Source organism: Triticum dicoccoides, unplaced genomic scaffold, assembly GCF_002162155.2.
Source record: "Triticum dicoccoides isolate Atlit2015 ecotype Zavitan unplaced genomic scaffold, WEW_v2.0 scaffold115239, whole genome shotgun sequence".
Lineage (NCBI taxonomy): Eukaryota > Viridiplantae > Streptophyta > Magnoliopsida > Poales > Poaceae > Triticum > Triticum dicoccoides.
In genome coordinates, this window is record NW_021179991.1 from 31,933 (window position 1) to 39,685 (window position 7,753).

The window sequence follows — 7,753 nt, forward strand, 5'->3', positions numbered from 1 at the left end:
GAAAGGGTGAATCCAACGGTGGATGGTGTGATGGGCTAGTGTCACCCATGGGATGCACATGATGATTACACATTTTACACTATGTAGATCCCATCTTGATAACCAACTATGCGCGATTGTTTTTCTTTTTACAGTAGTTTTTCAGAAACTTCAAAGTTGTCTTTATAAAAAAAACAAAGTTGTGATGTCATTTTTGTGAAATTCGAAGCTCAAGTAGACCTTGGCTCTTCGATCAAACCACCACAGTAATGCCGCCCTCTTGAACTATATTGTGTGACATGAGCTTGGCATCGGTTTGTTTGGTTTAAAATTCTTATAATGAAAATGTTCTTTAGTCACATTTTTAGGTCTATCTTCTCAACATGGTAGACGCACAAGATATGACTATGTAACTATCTCTGACACCGCTGTCAAAGCAATTAGTAAAAAAAAGTAGTAAAAGCTGAATCATTGGGCGAAGTAAGAGTAGTGCACTATATTGGGAAGTCAAAATAAGCACATGCATCTACTCGAGTCCTCCCTAACAAAATCAAAGCGCCTACATATATATAAGCTCAAGCTGATGGATGAGCCACTGATAATCAGTCACTGGTTGAATGTTTCTCCACGGTCAACACGAATGCTATCTTAGATTTAGTCCTCCGTTATTCGTCGGTCGCTCTCCTCGCCCTGTCAGTTAACTGGTTGCCTTGTCGCCTCTGCCCCGAACAGTAGAATTGTCCATGCATCATGCATGGCCATGCTTTATCACGCTTCCGGCAGCAACATCACTGACGTAAACGAATTAGTTATACTCTTCTACTTGATGTTCTGAAGGCACTGCGTACGTCGGATATATGGCGCAGCAGCTTAATCGTTCAGAGTGCCAAGGCTGGCCGGCGGCGTCGCCACGGCGGTCGGTGCTCGAGCGGGCTGCAACAGCCTTCGATCGCAACGATCGACCACATCAGATTTCAGATGTTCGTTAAATTACTTATTAATAAGGTAATTTAGATGTGCTCTTCTGCTTGTTCTGTGGTACCATGAACATTTGCTCAAATCTAATTATATTAAAAAAAAATAACAACACCAGTCTGGTATTGCGTGTTCCACTAAAAACCTTGACGTGGATGGTAAGATGTTTTTGCTTAAGTTTAATGATGAGAACGTGGGGGAACAACTCTTATCTTATGTATTTCTCCTGTTTAGAAAAGTTTGGCTGAACATAAATTCTCCGTCTACGCCAAACTAGTTGCATGTGTCTTGGTTGCTGGCATCATTACGTATCTACTCCCTCTGTTCCAAAACATAAGTCTTTCTAGAAATTTTAAAGATTAACTATATACGGAGCAAAATGAGTGAATCTATACTCCAAAATATGTCTAAATACATTCATATGTTGTAGTCCATTTAAAATGTTTAAAAAGACTTACGAGTATTTAGGAACGGAGAGAGTAGGATGCGCTGCATGCAACCATTATACAAAATTTCAGCCGTATATTTGGGATAGCAAGTCAAAATAGGCTGCTTTTACTTACACTCCGCCCTAACAAAATCAAAGCGCCTACATCATATTATAAGCTAATGAGTCACTGCCACTACTAATCAATCATGCATACATATTCCACGGTTTGATCGATTGTATGTTCAATATGAGGACGGCGATTTTCCGTTTTTCGTCGGTCATTCCTCGTCCGTCTTGTCACCTCGCCCCGGCTGTATGTAAGTACGTACGTACGTGGCAGTAGAATTGTCCATGAATCACGCATCACCATGTTTTAACACTTCCAGTCAGCAACACTACCGTAATTAGTACTACTCTGACCGCACTGCTTACGAGAGTGAGTGGGTGGGTGGCTAAGCTAGCGGCGGTCTCCTGACGACCCGATCTGCGGAGGCGGAGCAGAGCGTGCCAGAGCCCGGCCGAGACTGGACGGCTTCGTCGCCGGTCGTGCGAATGGCGCTTGGCGACGGCCTTCGCCACGGCTTCCCGGACCGCCTCCTCCTCCCACTTTGCGCCGGACAACATCACATCAGGCGGTTAACTCGTTAGTACAACTCATTGTCTAGTCTGCAGAATTCCAATCGCCGTGACATAATGGGTTCTTTACTTTTCTTGCAGAAATCTTAGCAAGATCAACGTAATCGGTGCGTTCCGTTGGTCAGCCTGAAAGATTCCTATTGACAATCTGAGGTAACCTGGTACACACAAACCTAACTTATCCTCAAAGCTAACTTATCCTGGCTTAGCTTAGGGTCTGTTTGGTTCCAAATAAGTCGCCAACTTATAAGTCGAAAAGTGAAAAAAGTGACTTATTTTGCCAAACAGACCCAACTTATAAGTCACCTCAACACATAAGTCATAAGTTACTCTACCTCAACTTAAAACTTATAAGTCACCCCTTTTTGCGTGGGTCCCACCACATGCATGATGTGGATTGGTGTGGGAAGGTGTGGTCAAGTGACTTATAAGTTAGGTGACAACCAAACAAGCGTGACTTATAAGTCACTGATTTTAAGTCACTTGACTTATAAGTTGATCACTTATTTGGAACCAAACAGACCCTTACTACTAACAGTGGAAAATACCCCGCGCAGTTGCTATGGGAAATGGTTGATAACATGGGAGCCAAATTTTAAAATATATTTGGCTTATTATATTTGATTATATATTGTTGTACCAATATTTATTAAATATAAGTAACATAATTGAATGAAAACATTTTTCATTCATAGTTGAATGTTGTGGTGAATCTTTTCCCATGCATGAATTCATGTTGCATGAATGCATGTTGAGGTGAGTTTTATCCCATTCATAATTGTATGGTGAGGGGACATGCTTACATGTTCAGATAAATAAGTTACAACCTTTGTCTGGGTTTTTAATCCCAACTATATTTTGTGTTAAAGTTGGACCACATATTTGAGTAGCAAAATATTAATGCATGCCACAAAAAATTATATTGTTGTATTAATATTTGAAGGTTTACCAGCCCCGTGTATTTTGGGTCGTAATTTGACCATGATTTTAACTAATAAAATATAAAGTATACGTAGCAAGAATAATATCATTAAAACTATATCTACTCTCTCCCTTTCGGTTTATTTGGCTTATCTCAGAAAAATTGTTTTTTCGTTTTACAAGTCTCAATTTTATTGCTCCCCATCACATGTTCATATTTTGAGGTGCATTAAATCACTACATTCAAAGATTAAAAGAAAACTCACCAGAGCATGTAAAACTTCATAGTCAATTAGTAAACACACTTTTTTTGAGGAAAACAAACGTATCAATTGAGTATTTTTGCAACCTACAAAATTTATTCCACCACTCATCATCTACCATGATTGGTGAGAATTCTGAATTGAGCCCTGTAGACCGGGAGGGAGGGAGTAACTTTTTGTGGCATGCATTAACATTTTGCTACTCAAATATGTGATCAAAATTTGACACAAAATATGATGGGGGCTAATAAATCCAGACAAAGGTAGTATATAGGATTCATGTGCGTGCACGCATTCTTGGTGTTTTGGAATATGTGACGCGGCCACAAGTGGTTTCTCGGCTAGAAGTACTACTCCTAACTACTACCTCCTTTCCGGTTTATTGGGATCATCTTACAAATCACATTAACCAATCAAGGAGGACCTATTTAAGTGTTAGGCAACATATTAATGTTACATGTATGGCCCTCTCACTCCTTCTTGTATCGGTTGGTTTTACATTGGGAACAAGATTTTGATAGAATGTAATGTGGACATTCCTATATTTGCATGTTCCCAAGACAATGAGCCTTACAAATTGAAATTTCTGATTTTTGGGATAGGCCTATAAACCAAAAGGGGCGGAGTATTTAGCTAGCTAGCTAGGTGAGTGAAATGTAGCTAACATCTACATCGTGTGATCGGATTGCAGTATATATTAGTCATACGAAGGGAACTAATAAACCCGGACGGATGTAGTAGTAGCTTGCTAATGCTTGCTCAGTTGGTTATAATGTTTTTTCTCTCACAAAATAATCAAAAATGATTTTTAACTAGAAGTCGCAACAATATTCATCCAACACAATGTATAAGCATTTGATGGGAAACCAGAGGCATCTTATTTTTTTTAGGTGTCTCTGGAAGTGTGCTAGCATAATCAGACATACGATTCTTTTGGCTGGCCATGTATGACATGATCAATTCCAGAGAACTACTCAAACAAAAATCCTTCCACATGAAATCCTCTGATTGTGCCCTTTGTAGTGACAATACTGAGGATATTGTCCACCATTTTCCATGGGACTGCCCTTTTGCTCAATCTTGTTGGGATTCTGTTTCTCGGGCACCTCCTTCCTTGATGAGGTGGTCTCCTTCACCAGATCCCCCCCCCCCCAAAAAAAATGTCATGGACATTATCATCATGGGCTATTGGAACATTTGGATGTAGCGAAATGGAAAGATTTTCAGAAATAAGGAGTCTGGTCTGACTTCTAGAAAGTATAGATTAAATCAATATCTCATACTTGTCAAGCATAGGACCAAGCCAAAAAATATTGATTGCCTGGATGAGTGGATTGAATCCTTGAGGTAATTTGACCTAGTCTCTTCATATTATTTGTTCCTTATGTTAGAAAAAACTAGAGTGGGATAGTTGATTTTTGCTTTCTTTTTTCCTTTGTTGTATTTGATTTGTTTATAAATTTTTATATACTCAACAAAAAATAAGATAGAAAATTTTATATGATTTCTAGATCAAAAAATCAATCAATGTTCCCATTAAATAAGCATAGTCTAATAAAGCCATATTACTTTGAGCTGCAATGTCAAATTAACATGCCCAAAGAGCCCCCCCCCCCCTCCCCCCGCTGCCGCTAGTGCTCATCATCATCAGGTTGGCGTCGGCTTCCCCCATTTGGTCCTTCATGCATTTTAGCTATCGTATTATCATGGGCGAGCATCACCGCTATCTTCACCATCCAAATCTCACATGTCATCGTCTTATCTTCCTTATCATCAATTACTATGACGGCTTTAACTATTTGGACCTCGACCCTCTAAGCATCGTCTTCGACCAAAGAGCCAGCGGCACACCGGGCTACTTGGGCTTGGAATGTCTAGCTAGTTCTTCTCCTTGAGGTCGCAAACATTGGACTTGAAAGAGTTCACATACTCCCTCGCATTTATCAGTATGGATGTCCTGTCTTTCTGCAAGGCAAGGCAAATCAAGCATCAACCATTAGTTATCGTCTTAGTGAAACAACAAGTACTATTCCTCTCGAAGAAATATGCATGCATTATAATGTATGTTTACCTCAGAGCCGGGAGGGAGGAGCACTAGTAGAAAAGAGGGCAATGGTCCAGGCCGGTCCAGCCCATTAGTCCCGGTTCAATCCAGAACCGGGACCAATGGGGGCATTGGACCCGGTTCTTGAGCCCCAGGGGCTGGCCGGGCCACGTGGGCCATTGGTCCCGGTTCGGCTGGACCTATTGGTCCCGGTTCGTGGGACGAACCGGGAACAATGCGCCCCGCTCCTGGCCCACCACCATTGGTCCCGGTTGGTGGGACGAACCGGGACCAAAGGGTTGGTCCTCGTTGCGGCCAGAGTTTAGTCCCACCTCGCCAACCGAAGGGGAATCGGACCAGTTTATAAGCCCCTCCCTCTCTGCCATATTGAGCTCCTCTGAAAATGAAAATAGATGCCCTTATATAGGGAAATTCGCCTAAATTCATACGGATTTCGTTTGAAATTCATTATGAATTTAAGTTAATTTTCCTCTATAAGCGCATCTATGCTCATTTCTGAGTAGTTTTTTATATTTTTTTTCTTTTCTGCTATATTTATTTTTTTCTTTTTATTTCTGAGTTGTAATAAGCCATTAAAAATAAGGATATATGCTCCTTTTTTAGTACAGTTAACCACAACTATTTTTTGCTTCTATTCATTTCTGAGTAGTTTTCTATATAGTTTCTTTTTTCTTTTCTGTTATATTTATTCTTTTGTTTTTATTTCTGAGTTGTAATAAGTCATTAGAAATAAGCATCTATGCTATTTTTTAGTACAGTTAATCAAAATTATTTTTTCTTCTATTTATTTCTGAGTGGTTTTTTATATAGTTTTTTTCTTTTCTGCTACATTTATTTTTTTCTTTTTATTTCTGAGTTGTAATAAGTCATTAAAAATAAAAAAGAGGCGCAATGCTCGTTAAGACGAAGCCGCTCCCCCGAAGCAATACGAGTGGGTCAACGGTAGTCACACGACAATGCCTTCATCATGGTAACGACATGGAACGCCGCCATCGCCCGCCGTCAGCTCGGTTTTCACCGGCAATTACGTCTCCCCGACTCGCAGCTGGTGCCAGATGACGGATCCCGAGATCCAAACACCCAGCCTCAGGCCGACCACCTCTGACTGAAGAGATGACCACCATCTATGCTCATTTTTTAGTAAAGTTAATCATAACTATTTTTTCTTCTATTTATTTTTGAATTGTAATAAGTCATTAAAAATAAGCATCTACGCTCATATTTTAGTAAAGTTAATCACAACTACTTTCTTTTCTTTTTATTTCTGAGTTGTAATAAGTCATTACAAATAAGCATCTATGCTCCTTTTTTAGTACAGTTAATCACAATTATTTTTTGCTTCAATTCATTTCTGAGTAACTTTTTATATAGTTTTTTTTCTTTTCTGCTATATTTATTTTTTTCTTTTTATTTCTGAGTTGTAATAAGTCATTAAAAATAAGCATCTATGCTCATTTTTTAGTACAGTTAATCACAACTATTTTTTGGTTCAATTCATTTATGAGTAGTTTTCTATATAGTTTTTTTCTTTTCTGTTATTTTTTTCTTTTTATTTCTCAGTTGTAATAAGTCATTAAAAATAAAAAAGATGTGCAATGCTTATTAATTTGCTTCAAGCCTTTCAGAATAGTGTCAACTGCACTGCACATAGCTCTGTGCAGTCTACCGTATTCCTCAAGGCTTGAAGTGAACCAACGTGCAGGAGCATTGAGCCTCTTCGTCATCGTCTCTGCACTCAGGGCTTATAAACAGCTGCGAGTGCCTCTCGCTTGGCGAGGTGGGACTAAAAAAACAGCTGCAGGAAGAATCAAAATAAAATAAAAAAAATAAAAAAAAGTGCCACCTAAAGGGCTACCACGGCCTGAATACGACTAGAAACCCAACAATGGGCCGGGATTCAGGCCCGCAATAGGCCCAATAGGCCCACAGGCACATATAGTGCGTTTAGGCCCGTAAGCCTGCATTTGAGAGGACCTCGAGAGGGCAGCGGGACTGGTGCTTATAAACCACTCTCGAGCTCCCTCAGCTAGCGAGGTGGGACTAAACTTTCGTGCCGCAACGCGGGCAGCACATGGCCTTTAGTCCCGGTTGGTACCACCAACCGGAACTAAAGGGGTGCATTGGTACCGGTTCGTGGCACCAACCGGTACCAATGCCTCCCCTTTAGTCCCGGTTGGTGCCAACAACCGGGACCAAAGGTCTTCATTTCCCGCCCTTTGGGCTGCTGAAAAGAGGCCTTTGGTCCCGGTTGGTGGCTTCAACCGGGACTAAAGGGTGCATTAGTCCCGGTTGGAGCCTCCAACCGAGACCAATGCTCTTGCTATATATACTGGACTTAGCAGTTTTCGCCAAATCCCATCTCTTTCTCGCCCCTGCCCCGAGCCTCTGCTCCTCGTCGCCGTTGCCGCCGAGCCCGCCCCACGCCGCCCCGAGCCCGCCGTCCCCGTCGCCGCCCCGAGCCCGCCGTCGTCGCCGCCCCCATCG